General features: G+C 39.7%; 1 protein-coding gene across 3 annotated transcripts in view; it reads left to right on the top strand.

The window, feature by feature from the left end:
* Positions 1 to 15745, top strand: part of WDR20 (WD repeat domain 20) — a 42281-nt gene that overhangs the window by 422 nt on the left and 26114 nt on the right. The gene's annotated exons all lie outside the window — the stretch shown is intronic.

Here is a 15745-nt window from a genome sequence, read left to right as displayed (position 1 = left end):
GGCGCGGGGCCGCGTCGTGGGCGGGGGACGGCGGGACCGCGGGGCTGACGGCGGCCCGGCCGGGCCCGGTGCCGGGCGCTGCCCGCTCAGCTGCTTGCGAGGGAGCGCTGGGGCAGGGGAAGCCTCGGCCCGGGCAGGAGAGCTGCGTGAGGGGGCTGGCGCCCACTGCTTACCGCGGGGTATGTCACGTTCGGTGTCGCACCCGTAGGTGCGTGGGGAGCTGGGGAGGGGTGGGATCGCTTGGGCCTTCCTCGTTGTGCAGGAATGGGGGCAGGGTTTCCAATAGCGAGGGAACCGCGGGCCTCCTTCACTTGCTGCTTCAGGTCGGAGGTTGCCGGGCGCTAATGCCCGGCGTGATTACGGTGGTGTCAAATCCCCGCGGTTAGGGCAGAGGAAGGCTTCCGAGCTTCGGTCGGAGGGCTGCAGTATCTGTGTCGTACTAGGCCTTTCTCACAGCTTTGAAGTGCAGACTGATTTCAGGGTTGTTCTTAAATGGGAGCAGTCTAGAGAGCTGAGTTTTAACTGTCAGGTAATTAATGCAGAGAAAGTTGTTTTTACAGAAGACGCTTATTGGTGCAACTTGAGATAGACTCTTTAATGGTTAACGTTTGATGAGGGACTAATAGTTGATGTGTTTGATGTTTCAGGTCATCGTGTTTATGAATAAATCCTTTCTACTAGTTGTTTCTTAGGGTTGTTGTCTTTATGGCATTTAGAAGAGCATTTGAAACTTGTCATACTGTATGAACGCGTGTCACTCAATATATGGAAACACAGACGTAATGATTGTTAGGCTTCTGATTTATGATTCAAGAAATGGGTGTTTGTTATCTCGTATACTTGAGACTTAGCTCCCCTAAGGTGAGTCCTTTGAAACCTTCCTGCCTTTAGTCCACCATGCAACATGGAATAAGGAGGTAGAGGGCTGGTGATGCACCCAGGACTGTGCAATAAGCCTGTAGGTGAGGAGGGAGTCATAACTAAGTCTGCAGGCTGCTAAGCAAACACCCAAATCACTGCTGCTCTGTAAAATAGAAGCATCTACAGGAGAATTAAATCTACCTCATTATCTGCTTACTGTGACTTGACAGATCTGATATGTTCTGTATAATGCTATGGAACTTGGTTTTGCACTGTAGTGAGTTCTCTTAACCTAGCTGTTTTAAGTAATACTTAGCCAACAGTTTCTTGAAGCATATCATGAGATATCAAACTTTTTATTTGTAATGCATTTGCTGTCTTCACTGTTTACAAGATATTGTGATAATATCTCTGAAAATTGAGTATTGAAACTATTGTCATGTTCGTGTTCTTATATCCTGAGTTTGTTTTTTTCCTTACAAAGTAACCGTAGAGTTCTCTTGCGTGTTACAGAACAGGCCTTTACGTAGTGTAGCAATGGTAGGTGTGATTCTTGCATATTGTCTTAATCATCTCTTGCCACGCTTAAAATAAATAGAATTGAAATCTGAAGCTTGGGACTGCATTGGAAATAGGGGACTGAATAACTTTTCAAACTGTAGAATTGATTTTGAGATTAGTGCTTCAATATATTTTTTCCTGGCTGCTAAAAGCAGCTTTTGTGCTACACGGTAATGGAGAAAATGTTAGTTTGTCAGATTGTGAACTTAAGAGCTTTGTGATATACCTGTTATAGCATTGCATGTTATTTTCCTCATAGTAATATAAAATGTATGCATTGTTCAGAATTCATTTCACTGAGCTCTTACAATGCTAACAAATGAAAATATACTTCAAAATCTTTTTATGTAATGTGCTAAGTTCTGTAAAATTAATCTAGAGAAATAGCTGGAATAAGCTAAGGAAGGTGTTTAAAATAAGAACAGAAAAGGTGGGCTGTCTTAAACTTGTAATGGTTGATTCTTTGGAATTTATTTTGAAACTATTGATTTGAAAGATGCTTTTGTCTATGTGCAGAGTTGACAGAAGAAGGGGCTGACACTTTCAACTGATGATTGGAGTTTTTTGATATAAAAAGTTCCCTATTTTCTGGCTATAGTTGCAGGAAGAAGCTACTGTTACCTACATTGATAGTATGTAAGTCTGTCTTGAACTGGACAAACTGTGCATGTCTTCCTCTGCTTGGCAGTGGAGCCAGGAGAGGGACTTGCTCCTCTGAAGACCAGAACATTTGTGACCCTCTGCATAATACAAATGTTAAGAACTTCTCTTTTAAGTTACTTCACCATTGTTGAAGCGTCTCTTTGAAATGCTCCCTAATAACTTTCAGACTCTAATTTTCATTTTGGTGAAGTTGTTAAGATAGTAGAGTACAAATTGAAGTTAGTGAAGCTGTGCTGTGTATGTATCAGGTAGCTAAGGTTGTGTCTTTCATTTTACTTTTGCAAAGCAAGAACAGGAGCAAACTTTAACTGTTATACTTTTATTAAAATGAGTGAAAGAACCACCAGGACTTTGTTTGAAGGAGGAGTGTCTCTCTGATGCTGGGATAATTCTTGTATCGCTCATCTATTGCAGGTCAGTACATGGCGAGCAGGAGTCAAACTGAAGCCACGAATGACACTTAATGCTAATATTAAGTGAAAAGTACCACTTTTGTAAGGGTATTTCTTGAAATCAGTGATGTTAAGTTTCCTTCTTTTAGTTTCCATTCAATCCTAAATATGTTGCATCTGCTGTGTCTTGTTTGTGAATCATCTTTTAAAGTACACTGCTGACATATGTGTTCTGTTTAGGAAATTCAAGCTATAGAATGTAAAACCTTTTCAAGATATTTGTTTAAGCTTGTTTTATTTTCTAAGAAACCTGCGTGAGGAGCAGTGTCCAGGATGGTCATGTTGGGACTGATAAATAATGGTAATAGGAAGAGCAGTAAGGGAGGTTTGGGGAGCATTTCAAGATGTCTTTAGAGATTTTTTCTTTCTTAAAAAGTGAAAAATTTATTTCCACACAAATTCATCCTGAAATGAATATTCCTTAAATTTATAAAAACTCAGCTTGCTTTCTATTCTTCTTTCTTACCAGAAAGAATTGCCATGACCATGAAACATATCACCATATTGCCCCATATCCCATGGCAATGAAAGCATATCAGTTGTGAAGCGTTTTTTTGGGTTTTTTCTTGTCTGTTATTTTGTTTGTGTTTTATGGTAACAAATTGATCGGTTCTCCTTCTGCTAATACAGTAGTGCAGGCTTCCAGAAAACTATTGGTTTTTGGTTTGTATCCACTGAAAAAGGAAGTGAATGTATAGTTTAGAAAGGAGAAATTGAACTGTGATTAAATGAGAGCTGGTTGTTTAACTTAAGTAGGTGTATAAATATTCTCAACTGTGCTGAATGTCAGTAGCCCTTGTCTTTCAGTCCTCCTTAACTTTGACGTTAAGGTGAGATGTGATCTCCTGTTAGACTGAAGGGTTGGATTTTTGTGAACTCAACTGATGTAGTAACAGCTGAAAATGATGATAGAGCAGTGAAGTATCTTCTTGACGATGTGCTCCCTGTATCCTTGCTAGCAGCCTCAGTTAGAGCTAGTTTAGCTTGTCAAAGTTTAGCTTGCTAAACTGGTAGATCAATACATGTGCTTCTCTGCGTAGATTTTATTTTGGATTGTTGAGTTGAACCATTTCGCCTTGGGTTCAGACATGAGCAAGCACAGTGAGAGCAAAGAAGGGGATAAAGTGAAAGGAACAAAGCTGCCTCCTGGCCTGTTGCCTGATGGTCTCACCTGAGCAATGCCTTTACTGCTGTTTTAAGTCAGATTCAGAATTAATTGTTCTTTAGAGATTGTTGACTTAATCTTAACTGAGTGTTAAAGATGTTAGAGGAGGCTTTTTTCTGTTGAAGTATAAGGTGATCATTCAGAAATGATTGATCAAACCATGATGCATTGGTGCTTTGGTTGGGTTGCCTTTTTCTGCAGCACACATCAGGAATGAGGGCTGCTGCTTATGTCTTGCTTATGAGACAGTCTTGAGGTCCGTCAGTCTGGTTTGTGTCTGGTTTTGCAAAATGATTTATTAGTTGATTCATTAAACGTGAGAAGGAGCATGCTATTTCATCTTATTTCTTGTCATAGGAATGACTGACAAGTCGAGGCTTTCTAGATTGCTGTTGACATTTAACTACCAAACCTGTTTCCCTTTTTACTGGGAAATTAGTGCATTTTCCCTTTCCCCCCACCACTATAATTAGTGTATTCACTCTGTTTATTATAAAGGCTTCTGGGCAAGTCAGCATGCAGCTGAGGCTTCAATACAATCATATGAAGGTGCATATTAGCAACAGCATGGCACTGTATACAGTCTTGGGTTTTACCACACATATTGGATTGTTGCTGGATTTGAATGTCGTTCAGCTTATTTTATATTAATATTTCTTTGCTGTCATGTGGTGGGCTGTCCCAACAGTGGGATATTATTCATTTTGAACTTCTTTCTTGCCAAAAGAGACTGTCTTCAGTTGCATTTTTTTTCCTGCAGCTACCTAAAGCAGCAGTCTGTCAGTGGCTGTGTGATGTTAAGAGTGTGTTATAATGGTATCGTAGTAAAGGTAGGTAGGTGGTGAGCTCAGATTGGAGAAGGCACGGAGGGTGGAACCTGTGTGCTTTGTTTTCAACCTTACATTGAACAATGGGCTTAGAAATAATTATGTTTGTACTAAGATGAAGGTAAGCTCAAATCTCAATTTCTTTCACAGCGTTCTGGTAATCCCTGGTTATCAGAAAAACTACCAATGACATATAGGATTCTTTCCTTTGCATTACTCTAAATTGCCTTCTTAAATATCTTTCTTTATTGGAATCTCTATTGTCCAGCTGAAAAGTATTATCCTTGGTGATTACTTTTGTTCTATAGAGTGTTCATCTAGGATCTTGTCTTAATGATGGAATGATAAAGGGTGGTATTCATCACCATGCTTAGTATATTGCTCTCTCTGGGAAGAGTAGTGCTCGGCATCTCCAGGTTGGAATCTGGAATCTGCAGAAACAGCACGTTTTCTCAAAATGTGGTGGGGAGGAGAGTTAATATTACTTCACATTGAGATATCACTAGACTGTATCAGGCCTCCAAAAAAGACACGTGTTCCAACAGCATATCTGAGCTATAGAGATGTTGAGATCTGTGAAGATAATTCTAGAGACACTTGCTCTGAAGCATAGCGAGCTGTACCTACATCTTTGTGACCAGTTTCAGGTAGTTTTAGAATAAGAGTACCACAGCCTTCACGCATCATTTATGCATGGTTTTCCTATTTGTTTCCTAATATCTAACAAAACTTTTTTTCTTGAGGGGAAAAAAGCTGATTGCTGTTTTCTGCTGGGGTCATGGAGAACAACTGACTGCCTTTGGCAGCAAATCCAGATCTCTTTTAACCTTTCTTCTCATGCTGTGACTTCTAAGTGTTTGATTGCTCTTCTTTGTTAGCTTCAATTAACTAGCATTACTTGCACTACCTCAAGGAGGTAGAAGGTATTGCTCCAGAAAAAGGAAGAATAATTTCCTGTGTCATTCTTCTGATGCTCTTGCTACCGTATGGAAGAAAGTTGAGATTTGTGAATTATTCTCATGGTACTGACTTGCTGGGATAGTTAATCCCTGTTTTCCTCAATGCTTTCTTTTAATTTGTCCCATACTATTTTCACTGAATTCTGTTCTGCTAGCTTTATTTAAAGGTGCTTTCATTTTCAGTTCTGTGCTGCGCACTGCAAATAACCCTTCTAATCTTGTTGTTATTCACAAGTTTGATATGTTTTTTGTCCTTTAAGTCAAAATCCTTAAAAACCACAATACATAGATTGCTTGTAGGCGTCACATGAGACTTAGCAGAAATGTTCCTAATGTCAGGGCATTGTGTTTGCTGCTGACCTTTTACTTATAGTCTGGTTATTTTTCTGTTTTTGTTTTTTTCAGAATGCAATTAGATTGATTTGATGCTGACTTCTGGCAAATTTGCCACCTGTGGAATTCTCCCTTGATTGTCTTTGTGCTTATAGATCTTACTTTGGTATCTTTCATACCAAGAAAAGGCTGTCTGCTCTAACTGTCAAATTCCACTATGAAGTTTTTGGCTACTAGACATATTGCAGAAAAGAGATCAGAACTTTCCTCAAAGGTGTCTGATGTGATCCTTTAACTGGATAAACATTTCTGTGCTGTGAGAGCTTGTGTAGTCCACATCTATTCAGGTGTCATGGATGTGACACTGTTAACCCTCTTATAAAGGCATTACAGGTTTGGTTGGATTTTATGGTTATTTTCTTTGTGTGTCCCAAGAGATCCCTCAACTTCTTCCTGAGATTTTCTTCTTAGTGTTGTAGGTAAGAGTTACATTCAAACTGGGTTCACCAGTCCTGTGGAGATGTTTTGGCTGGGTCACTAATTGGCATCCTACGGATCTGTGCTTATGAAAGTATTTGAGAGACTTTTGGAGAACCTGGGCTTTTAATGGCTAGGTGGACTCACTAGCTCAAGTGTTATGATGTAGCTGGATGTTCTCTTCCGTAATTCTAGTTTGGCCATGCTAAGGACTGCCAAGACTTGTTACAGACTGTTCTGGCGATTTGATTTCTTTAGTTGTTTTGGTTTTGTTTTTAACAAATATCTTTCAGTAACGCAGCGGAGGGAAATAGCAATGAGTTGGTGGTGGGTTACAGGGGTAACAGGTAGTTTTAACAGGCTTACCCTGTAATGAGGCTTATATAGAACATTTAGGGCTGAATCAAGAGGAAACATGATGAATACATAGCTCTTTAAAATGATCCTATTAAACATTTCTTACTGTGGAAGAGAATTTTTGCATTTGATGAAGCCTATAAGATGATGATTTTTTGGGTCTACTTCTGGTCTGTAGGTAGTAGTATTAGTCTGGGGTGCTTTCAGCTTCTCTAGTCCATGCTTGAGTCTGTGCTTCCAGCGTGCACTGTAACTTTTGACTTTAGTAAGGTGTATGTTGCAGCAAGTCCTGGGAAGGATTGCTCTCTGAGGTAATAGGTTGTTCATCTCTGCCTGCCTGTGTGGTGGCAGTGTTTTAGTGTCAATGCTAGGCTGTGCTGGCCAAACCTGTACATTGGTAGGCAGTGTTTTATGGGCAGTAAAAAGCTAGTCTTTTTTTTTTTTTTTTGCCACTGCAGGTAGAATTTTGTTTGGTATTGCAAGTATATTTCTAGTACACTAAGTCAGAGGAATTTAGACTAATATAAAACCATTAACTGTGGTGCTTAATCTTTGCAGGCCAACAACACTTTAGTCATAATGCCTCACACACAAATAATGATCATTTGTAGTACAAACGTTTTTGCTTCTGTAGAGAGCTTTGTGGGCCAGCTTTGTCAGAATATTTACAAAAGAGTTGTGTTATGTTTAGATTGCAAGGAGTTTGCATTATGCTTTGACATCTGACAGTTAATAATTAAAATGAATATTGAAGATGCTTCAGACTCTATTTAAGCCTTGCCTAATCTTATCTCTGATTGGTGCACAAGCCATAATTGTTGTTTGACATTGTGAAATCAAATTTAGTGCCCTGGATTGAAGTATTGTAGGTCTATGGCTAAAAGAAGCCATCTGAAATGCATATTTTTGAGTGATGTGTATTCAAAGGCTACTTGCTGTCCAGTTGTCTTGACTGTGAGTTGACACATTTGGACACAATGCTGTTTGAAAATAGGCAAGGAAAGCCAAAGCTTTTCAACTTAATAATGCCATTCTCCTTTGAGAAAACTTATGGAAACTAAACAGTAGTAATGAATGTGCCATAATGTGAGTTGGAGTAATAATATTTCGTTACGTCCTCATAAATTGACAATTTTTCCTGCCTTACCTCACTCTACTAGTAAGTACCAATGCGGATGCAATCCATCTTCCAGCATCTAAATTGCTCCAATTTCTTGCCTCCTGTAGTTTAAAATAAAGCAGCTGTTTTTTCTTGTTTCAGCTTCTGTTTAGCAGACTGCTGGTAGAAAATATAGCCCTATAGTTTTTGTGGGCAGGACCACCAGGCACTGCAACTGAAGTCTTTCCAGTGACAGGATTATAACTTGGAGTTGGAATTTTCTCTTGTGTTATTCAGGAAAGCTGTTCATAATGGAATAACAAACTTGAAGTGATACCTTCTGCTAAATGATTTCAGTTCTGGTAGTACTGACTGTGATCAGTCTTTAATTTCAGAAGTTAATTGTGGAATTCTCAGGTGACTGCAGCAGTCAAATAGTAATACTTTGCTGTTGTTGTGAATTCTGTGGGATTGGAAAGTGGTTGTACTAAACAGGTCCTTGTTTAATAATCCTAATCTTTGCACACCTGGAGAATGTGAAATGTTGTGGTAGAGTAACTGCTGGCCTGAGCAACAGCTCTTAAGTAAAGAAAGCCCTGGAGTAAGGAGGAGAAACTACACGAACGTTGGATGTATGAGCAAAATTATTGTCCTCAGTTTACTAGGAAAACAAAATGTAATTCCTGTTATCGGTACTGGGAGTTTACATTTTGTTAGGGGAGTGATGGCACAGAAAATTTCCATGGGATTCCAGCTTATGGCTTTAAAGCTCCCTCTTGAGTAAAGGAAGAGGAAGCAGTGAAGAGAGGAGACTGAGTGGATGTCAATATATATTGAGGATGCGTTTAAAAAGCCCAGAAATATTGTGAAATAAACTGTTGGAACGGTGCCTTACAGACACTTTGGCCTCCACTGTCACAAGGATAATGATAAATATGTGTAACATTTCTTTTTAGACCTTTTTAATAGGAGCGTGGGCCAGAAGTCTTGAACAGCTAGCTGTGTATGTTAAGGTGTCACAGTGGTCCATCTTGAAAGAGTAATTTATGAAAGCAGGGGTATCTGCATGATTTGGCAATACAACTTACTTGTATTATAGATGCAGCTGTGTTAATCCAGGTGGGTGTTTGTTTCGTTTGTTTGCTTTTTCCCCCGAAGGAGACTCAGAAATACGGGGTGCTCTCAAGGAGACTGTCCCGTGATGCTCATGTCAGCCTAACATGTGCCATCGCTTGCCTTTCTCACCTTGGCAGAGGATCTGTGTTCCCTTGTGCTGAATAACCTTTAGTGAACGCCTGCAGAGCTGTAATGTGCTGTTCCTCTAGATGAAGCTTGTGACCTTCTCACAGAGTTGACAGGAGAGACTCTACCAAAAATCGACCCGAGTGAAGTTCTGTGTTTGATTGAAAGTGCAGTATTTGATCTGGGTTGGTTGGAAGGTATGAATGATTCTGAAAGCAGAAGTCCCTGGCATGTGTGGTACTCTTATGCCCGTATCAGTGGGATGGATGGTTAAACAGCTGGGCTCTGTTTCATCTGTTCAGCTCCATGCTCTAGTATGGGCTGCATTTAGGACCTTTGGCAAAAGGCTTGAAATGTGGATACTTACTTGTGGCCTGCACAGCTGTGTGCAGAAAGATCAGTCAGTGACAAGCAGTAGGCAGATGGCTCCCTTCTGTGCTTGAGGAGAAAATCAGCCATAGGAAAGAGACAGTGTTGTGTGTCCACTTGGTAAATTGAGCACTTTAAGCCCTTTAATGGTAATTTTTAAAGAACATGATTAATAAATACAATGTTTTTTTTTTTTCTTTTCCATGTAATATCTTTGCCACTGGAGTTGTCAGCTCTCGTTGTTACTTAGAGTATCTATAGTACCCTGTATACTTCAAAACAGGAAAACTTATGCCCAGATCAGGAATTTGTTGCCTTTCGCTCTCAAACTTCCTAAACAGGATTCTGGTTTGCAACCCAGATGATATCCCAGACTGTGTGTGTGTGATTATGGAAAATCTGAGTTCACAGCTGAGTATCTGTCAGGGATTTGGTCCTCAGTGTGTTTTCTGGTAGCCTGCCTCTTATTCTTGTTCAGCAGCGGTTTTTGCCTCATTGGCCTGGGTTGTTATGAAATGTCTTCAGGCCCAGAAGGAAGATAAAGTACTGTAAATTAACGTCAGAACAAAGAGTTAAGGCAGATGTGTTATTTCATCTCCCTGTTACTAAATACAACCACAAAAAGTATAAACCAGTGGGCCTCATTCTGGATCGGAGCATAGGTTATATATTTAGTAGATACTTTATTCACATACCTTCTGCAGAACTGTTCTGGGGCTGTAAGAACAACAGCGAGTTGCATCTTATTTTTAGTACAGAAGTAACTAGGCTTTGTTCTAGTAATATTTAGTTAACATGCTGCAGTGTGAGGGAGTTATTGGCTTAATAAAAATAGTGTATGAAAAATGTCTGGCATTCCTGTGGGGCTTGCAAAATCCAACAGTAGCCAGAAAGAGACACAGCTTTGACTTGTTGGACAGACATTTCTGTGGTGTGTTTGACTCTTATTGAGCTTTGTAATGAAAAAAACATAGATTGATTAACAATTAACTGCTACAGTGAAATAAGTTTCTATAGCAACAGTGCAGCGCGGGCTACAATTATTCAGGCTGCTTTTCTGGAACAGATAAAAATTTTTCTTTCAAGCAGCGAATTTACGCTGCTGGACTAAAACATTGGTTTGTTATAGCAACGGATAATCCTGAGCTCTTCGGCTGCTGCTTTTTCTTGTTAAATCCTAAAGAAATAACTTGGCCTCTTGTGTGCTGAAAGAGAGGTGGGAAAAACATGAGAAGATAAATACTAGAGTGGTGAACTGGTTGGAAACAACTTAATACTGCTTGCCTGTAGGCTATTTAGTGTAACAGAGCTATAATGGATATGTTGTTAAGCGGTTTGAATTTATACTTCCACCTGTTGACAAGTTTACATGAAATTGAGCTTGCTTTAATTTGATAAAAATGATCATCTAGCAGCTTGGAGCTTACAAGTAAATTGGCTAATAGCGTTCAGTGCTAATGAACTGAATGTTGATATTGATTCTATAAATCAGGCAGGTTCTTATTCATTGGTTGGTTTGTTCTGTGAGTGTTTAGAGTCTCTGCATATTTGGTTTATTTTGATACTTGTGAATGCCCTCAGAGAGAGGAGTTCTACTTCAGACTTCACTGTTAAAACCAGAAAATAGAAGGATTTTGTAAAGGGACAGCATTCTTTTTTTGCCACAGAACACACCTGGAAAGCCACCTTTTGGAAGTAACTTTTTGTTGCTGTGTTTTGGCCTTTTTAAAATTGGAAGAAATGGAATTTGAACAGCTGTGGTTTTAAAGCTGCCGTGGCTTTAGTCTTTCAGCGGGGAACTTAATCTTGTGTAATGTGTTTTAAGGATACTTTGGATGTCTGAGCACTCAAAGAAAGAAGAACCAAGAACAGAGGCAATATAAACTTAACACCAGTGGACAGTATTCATAGATCTGAACTGTTGAAGTGTGTGTTTGTTTTTTTCTGATAGCAGAACAACATCATACTCACATTTGAGAATGGAAGAGTGACATAAATAGTTCAAAGCTCCAGTGAAAGTCCAGGCTTTGGAGGTGTGACTTGAGCAGAACTCTTGTCCGACAGGTTGGGTAACTTCCCTGTGTGTGCTCTGGAGGAGATGAACAAGTCAAGGGATGATGCTATCAAGTCCCGTGATGTTTTCAGTTTGTTCCATGTTTCACCTAAGAGCAGTCAGCCAGCTGTAATTTAAATAAACAACACTTTTAGCAGTTACCATTTTGTAAGTTTTACTTAGAGATCAGCCAATTTAAACAGTTTCCAAGTGAAAGAAACTTGCAGTGTTCTGTAAGTATCTCACCTGAGCCAGAGAACTGAGTAGCAGTTGCTGAATTGGACGTGTGTGCCTTTATGTGGAATCCATTGAACATTTACATGCCTATTTTCCTTGTTTTGTCTCTTACATTTAGTGTGTGTGTGTATGTATATCTTTGTACGGTTAGTCTGAACTGTACTTCTTTAGGATTATGAATAGGTGGGAGAGGACTGATGATAAGTGCAGCAAGTCATGTGAGTAGACTACAGCATTAGGAGAAAATAAAAGGGTCTACTGAAGTATAAGAAATAAGAAAGAAACAGAAATGTAATGTTTTTACTCCAGAGCTGTGAATCTGTTATAACCTGCTAGATCGTAGTAGCTGCTGAGGAAGGAATTGTGGTTAACTAAGTGCACATCATAAGAGAATCTCATAGAACTTAATTATATATCTTTCCTTGACTACTTTACAGCTGCTTCAGTACACTTTAATTTTCTCAGTTCCTCAAAGTGAAGTGACTACAATATGTGCGTTTACTACTCCAGTAGTAGAGGAGGATTGGAACCATCGTTATTTAGTTTAGAAATTCACCACTGTCTGAGTGTTGAAATGCCCGCTGGGCTGGTATCTCAGTTTAAATGTCATGAATAACTTTGGCTCCAAGCATCGCTTCAATCCCTGTCCTTTTCTGAACTGTCAGTTCTAGATTCATATATTATATATTTTAACCGAGGGAGATTTAGAGCCTGAGTTCATTCTGTTGTGAAATGGGGAATCGGAACAGCTCTTGGTCTCCTTCTGTGATCCTTACTGTCTGAAAGGGCTGTAACAGTTGTTGAAAAGAGAACCTCAGGATATAGGAATTTTAGCAGTGATTTTAGAAATGCCGTCTTTTTGTCTTTAGGTCACCAATGAAAACAGTAAAGGGGGTTCTCCTAATAAAGCAGAGAGGGATTGCTGTTTGTATTCAAAATTCTATAAGGTGAAACAAGCCAATATCAGAACCGTAACCAATGAGGAACTTTATTGGAGATATATTTATGGAATATTTGCTTCAGTCTGAACGTTCTGTGAAGATATAGACATTACAGTGTGGTTATCAAGCTGAGCTAGCTTGAAGTACAGCGGTTGGAGGCAGGAGATAAATGTAACTCAAAGATCTGTGGAATGAGTTTATCAGTAGAAGGAGGGAAGTGTCTTTGATGCGGTTGTATGAGGCACTGAAGAGATGTCTTTAACGTTGTGGAAAATTTTAGTTACTTGTGTTGATGAAAGCAAATTTCAGCTGCTGCTGTTAGGAGAAGGCAGTGTGTGTGATGGAACGCTGGCAAAAAAGGAATATGATTTTAAGCAGCCTAGTGAAGCAGTCACTGTTTCTTAAGTTGTAAGAGGAAAGAAGGGGGGAATAAATAATACAAAACCCTCCTGAGGTGTCTGAGACATTGCCAGATCTGCCACAAATCCTAATCCCCCCCAAATTTGCTATTAATTTGGAAGGACTCTGCTCTTTGACCAACCCTGCTGTAAGCTATTGCTAGCAGTAGAACAACTGCGTAATGAAAATACTGCGGTGTTAGAGGTTATGGACTCCATGGGAAGTACAGAACAGCTTTTAAGAACAGGCCAAGCGTTTCATCCAGAAGCTTCTTAGAGCCCAGCTGGATTAAAGGAGTGAAGAAAGTGTATTTATAGTGATACAAGTCCAACTATCTGTGGTACCCAGAGAGACTGCCTTGCTAGCTCTTAGATCCAGAAGAGGAAATGAAATGCAGGATGCAGAGGAGCTGGGGACAGTAAAGCCCAATGAAAGAGTGGGAGTACAGCTGAGTTTGCAGATACTGTAGAAAGAACACAGAATGTTTTGTGGAATCTCAGTAGTTCTGTAAGCAAGCTTCAGGGGGGCTTGTTGCTTAGACTTTCCTGGAGACAGTTCTCTGTATTGTAAGTCTATTCAGCAGGCATTGAAGGTGAGAATTATTTCACTTTATCTGTAAGTGTGAGAGTTTCCTGAATAGTAACATCACGTAGTGCTGGATCCATTCATTTGTTATAAGAGAGGTGATGAACTACATACAAGTTTATTTATTCTTTTTCTGGGTAGTAAATCTTAATCGACTAAGCAGTAAAATGCTTTTTATTTTCCTATTAGGATTTCCTAATGTTATTTACTCCTGTCTGAAACTTCAGTACACTAATGCATTTGATACATTTTCCAGGAATTAGGAAAGATTTCATATGGTCGCCCAGACGGGTGTTTTCATATTCATGATCCTGTCATTGCAGTGGGTGTTTAAAGAAGGATCTTTCTTCGAATTGCTGGTAACTGTTGCTTGGCTTGGCCCTGTTGCTTACCCACTGAGCTTCAAGTAAGTGAGCCGGTTACCTGGCTCCTCTTGCATCAGAGCAGCAGGACCATTTTCCCCCAAACAAGCTTTGATGTGTGGAAACTGTCTTAAATACACTCTTGGCATACGTTTTCCTTTCTGCTGTGAATGTACAATCTTAACAGAAGAGAAGGTACTGTCAAATACAGATTTTTCTCTGTTCTTCCGTACCGCTGTAATTATTGAATGTACCTTGTCCCTCATATTTGAATGTATTCTGTTTGTTTGCACATCTTTGGCAACAGTTTCCCTATTTCTCTCCCATTTAAACGGCAACAAAATCCTTTGAGGTTTGTAATACCCACTGCTTCGTATGAGAGCTGCTGGCTTTGCTGGTTGAAGTACATTCGGGTGTGTTAGTGTATCCTGATTAATATGCAACACTAAACAGTTAAACAGAATTTCAAGTAGAGACTCAGCCTGCTTGGTAACCATGGCAAACACAGTAGGAAACTCATGCCAAAGTTTGGAAACTAAGATACGCAGAAGAAAACTTCTGAACCAAAATAGTCATGTAGAAGAAAAATGCAGTTGTCCGTAATTTCAGATGCCATTTTCAAAGGGTAGTAATTTATTTTATTTTTTTTTACCAGGCAAACCTTAATTCCCAGTCCAGAGTTTTACACAATGCAGGCAATATTCTCAAGCAGGGAAGAGTGGCATTCTTTGTTCACTTGCCCTCTAACTGTAAGGGCATTGAGTGAATAGAATGGCCTCTTGGAGCTGGATAAATTACTTGAGTGCAGCAATCAAGCTTTACGTATCTTCAGTGTGCCTTGTCCTATTTAACTGATGTGATGAGCCTTGCTGTTGGATCACATATGTGTGTATATTTGTTAATGCTCTTGAAGTATTTAATTTGCTTTGTCACAGTTGTTTGTCCTAAAGCTGGCTAAGTGCAACCGAGTCCTGTGAGTTGGTGTTTTAATTGGGGTGGTTCTCACTTTGTTGATTCCGTATTCAGTCAGCTGTCTGGCTGTGAGCACAGTATTGTGTGTTGCAGCTATGTCAGTAGATTATGGCAGCACGTGGTATTTTTGTGTATGGCTTTTTCCACAGGTATGGCTGCATGCAAGTCATGCAGTTAGTTTTCTTTCTGAATGCAAATCAGTGTGTGTATTTACATAGATCTTTTCCAAAGTCTTATCCCCCAGAGGGAAAGCTGTGTTGCAGAGGAAAGTCAGCCTGTGGCTGAAGTGGTGTTCAGGAGTTCTGGTAAGTTTAAGAATAGAGAGACTGATCTGCAGATGTGTTACAAATGGGACAGTTACACTGGACTACAGGTCGGTTGGTTCTTTTTGCAGGCCTTTCTGAAAGGGAAAGTCATTGCCTCATAACTAACACAACAGGATGGGAAAATGTCTGGAAGATTATACTAAGGTATAGTTCAGAGGAAAATGAGTTGAACTTGCCATTTGTTGGGCACATTAAATTAAGCTTTAAATAATTTTGCTCTAGTAAGCTTAGCATACAAGAATTTAAAGTTCTATAGCAGATCTGAAACTTCGGAGAAAAGTAATAATGTTGAAAAGCAGAAGAAATTGCAGTTGGTCTGATTTGCATAACTGTCAAGGCAAGAGGCAGTGAGAGATGTAATTATGCTAGGTGAGTGAGCACAAAGCACTGTGCACTGGGTGGCAAGCAGTGGAGGAAGAAACTCAAATCAATATGGTACCACTGCACAAAAAGGGAAGGGAGGGTGCTGTAAATGATTCAGCCTTAAAACCAATCAATACCTGAG

Source organism: Excalfactoria chinensis, chromosome 5 (genome assembly GCF_039878825.1).
Source record: "Excalfactoria chinensis isolate bCotChi1 chromosome 5, bCotChi1.hap2, whole genome shotgun sequence".
Lineage (NCBI taxonomy): Eukaryota > Metazoa > Chordata > Aves > Galliformes > Phasianidae > Excalfactoria > Excalfactoria chinensis.
This window is presented reverse-complemented; position numbering and strand designations above follow the sequence as displayed.